Here is a 3,663-nt window from a genome sequence, read left to right on the forward strand (position 1 = left end):
TTCTGTGCTTGGTGATATTTAAGCCTGTGTTTAGTGATGAGATAATTTTTCCTATTCAGCTTTGTTTGGAAGGGAAAATGTTAATCTCTGTTCCTGAAAAGAAGCAGCTTTGGAAATCTGACTAGTTCTGTGTCTATTTGTTTTGGTCATTGTTTTAACAAGCAACAGATACTCTGTTTGCTCCTTTGCTTCATTCTGGAGAGCTTAAATGACCTCTCTGCTAAAGGGTTTCACTTTATGAGCAAGAATTGGCTGCTGATAGGTATCATTGCATTTTAACTATTTTAATTCCTCAAGGTGCTCTGGCACTCTCCCTGATTTGTAACTCCAATTTGCAGATATTTCTAATCTAATGATTGGTATTTAAGGCAGCTTTTTGCAAGCAAAGAAGCTTTTTGTATTTTTGTACAGGTAATCCTTGACTTACAACAATTATAATGGCACTGGAAAAAGTGACTTATGACCATTTTTCACATTTATGACCATTGCAGCAAACTGTCATTAGGGCAAAGAAGCGATGCCACATGACCACCTGGCCACGGCCACCCGGTCACATGAAGCACCGCAGTTGTGAAATGAGTGATACGGTTGTTAAGAATGCTGCAATGGGCATAAATGATGACCAGTCAAAAGTGCGAGGACCGGTCAAAAGTGCGAGGAACTATCAGAAATCACTTTTTTCAGCCCTCTGGATAGTCCCTATGTGCATACGGACTACTCAGAGGACTGAAAAAGTTATTTTTGACTGGTCCTCGCACTTTTGACCAGTCCTTGCACTTACGACTGTTCTCCCATTTTATGTTTTTCGCCCTATCTTGTCACCATGGTGAAGAGAAGCAGTTGTGAAAAGAGTGACACGGTTGTTAAGAATGCTGCAACAGGTATAAATGTGAGGATGGTCATAAGTGTGAGGACCAGTCAAAAGTGTGAGGACCGAAAATGACTTTTTTCAGCCCTCTGAGTAGTCCCTATACCTGGTCACATGATTAGCTAGCCACACCCACCCAGTCACATGACCACCAAGCCACGCCCATCAAAATAAGCCACGCCCACAGAACTGGTTGTTAAAAAAATTGAATCCCACTACTGTTGGAAGCCAAGGACTACCTACCTGTGTTAGCAGGCTCAATGGGTAGGTTTAGCTATCAAACAGTGGCACTTACAGCCTGAACACCAGAAATAAAAGAAAGAATGGGAGAAAACAAACCACACAAATTCAAGACTTCGATATTTCAATTATGTTTTAATTGAGTCTTTCTATGTACAGTACATTGGCTTCTGAGAGCCATACTAAAAATTGACCTGTTCTCTGTTGGTTTTGTATGGTTTTTAATCTCTACTTCTAGATATACTGATCAGTTATTAAATAAAATGCATGGGTTCTCATTTTTCCTCAATAAAAGTTAATTCCCCCAACCCTATTTGAGAAAAAGATAGACCATTCATGACTCTCTAATGAAAATGCATTGCAAGTTAATTTGATTGCATTCCTAAATAGAAGTTGAAAATACAAGGATTTGACTGGAAGAAATCAATCACAATAAAGTATTTTAATTGGAACAAAATTACAGTATTATATAATGGTATGTCACTTCCACAGTGGTTGTAAAATCAGAAACCACACCTGGTATCAACATATTCTCTTAATGTTTCAACAAATACAAGTTTTGTTCGAAGTCAAATTACTTTGGAATCAGTTCACTCATTTAACTGCCATTCTAAAATATGCATTGGGTATAGACTACATATACCCAATATGCTACAAATTGTTACTCAATGGAACAACAACATTCATTGAATGTTTCTTGGTGGGAAGGGGTTTTCACAAGCCTCCATATAAATATAAAAAGGGAAAGGGGAGTTACAAGGATGTAAGAAGTCCAACTTTCGAAATCTGATACAGAATTTTTGTTCACTAAAGAACTGCACTCAGAAATGAGAACACATACCCAGGAAAAGAAATACTGTATGCTTTATATTCTTTAGATATTAATTTAAAAGCAGAGTACGTGGAAGATTGTTAAATAATTCACTTTGTAAGAGTCTGGTGAGCATAACAAATAAACATTTAGAATACCCCAATTCTACTTTATTGGTGCACATTTCAGTTCTATTGTTCCTCCACCTGAACTCAACAATTCACAGAATTTACAGAATTCATTAAGTAAATAATTTACTCAGTAGAACATTTAATCAAAAGGGGCAGCAGGGGAAGCTGAAAAAGCAGTTCCACCCAATTCTAACCAAAAATTGATCAATTCTACATTTATTTACATATAGTGTTATTGCTCGGATCAGGTCCCATCTAGATTGAAACAACGGCTCCAGAAATGGCTTTGGGACAGCTCCATTTACTTAATTAGCTGTACAGTAAAATTACTCTTCACAGGGAGTTTGCTAATCACTTGCATCAGAAATAGTCATATGGACTTTAATGGAATTTAACCTCTGTGTATGTGTATGTTTGTGTGCACATACAACCACACGTGCACAAGTTTTATACTCAGCGACCTGCCCTTCAAGGAAGGGGTCCAGCTACTTCACAACTGCTTGACTATTGCAATTATAGTCGGTCCAGATGACATCAATATTTCAATTTGCTCCTAATGCATTGCATACATATAAACTGTGGAGCTGTGGAAGAATACAAAACCACCTTCTTCATAAATCAATATAAACACTGAAGACTTGCACTGCATCAGGAAAACTTTCATAGGTTTAATATGTAGTGCATATTTTTTCTTGGTTGAAATCGTAACTTAATACTAATAGTACTTCAATGAATATCTGGATCATCCAAGCCTTTTGTCACAACATTTCCTCATACAAAGTCATCTATATTAAGAGATGGAAGCTCACTTTGGCCCTCTCTGTATGAAATTTCGCTCTAGGCCATTTTTCCTACATATTTAAAATCAGTTGCAATTGCCATCTACATTCCAATTAACTAGGTATTATGCTCGATTGCATGAAGTCACTGCATAAACCTAGAAGAGGCCAATGCATTCCATAATACAGAATTTTCTGACACAGTCATATTTTAGCTTTTATAAATATATCAATAATTATATATTATTGATATGCTACTGTATAGGTAAAGTCCAAATGAAAGGCAAGATGCACATTTTTTGGATAACATAGAACCCATATACTGTAGGAATCTGTCCCAAAAGGATTTGCCCTTTGCCATTTTTTTTCTCTGATGTTTAGTTCAGTGAAACAATACCAGACCAAGAAAGGAGCACACTAACAACAGAAGACAGTGGTTTTTTTCCTACTTTACCTAGCAATAATCATGTTGTCCAATTCAAATTGGATATTTTAAAATGTGTGATTGGTATCAAAAACAGAGGATTGTTTTTGAGGGGAAAGTGCGTTCCACATCTACCTTGTAAGTCTTTCACTATCCTTCAAAATATCTAGAAATGCAGATTTTTATAAGTTTATTATCATTAGCATATGTATGTGAGACTGTTCAGTATCCCAGAGTCATTGCACTGATAAAACTTCTAAATTAAATACATGAATTATTCAGATTTCTTCAGGGATTTTGGCACAATCACCAAGTTCTGTATTATAAGATCCCTGAGAACTGATTAAATTAGCAGTATTTCCTCTCAACTGAAACATCTAGGCTTAAGGGTTCAAACCCATAGGAAAAGT

Source organism: Pituophis catenifer, unplaced genomic scaffold (genome assembly GCF_029215685.1).
Source record: "Pituophis catenifer annectens isolate HBS135680 unplaced genomic scaffold, rPitCat1.0.hap2 SCAF_2, whole genome shotgun sequence".
Taxonomy (NCBI): domain Eukaryota; kingdom Metazoa; phylum Chordata; class Lepidosauria; order Squamata; family Colubridae; genus Pituophis; species Pituophis catenifer.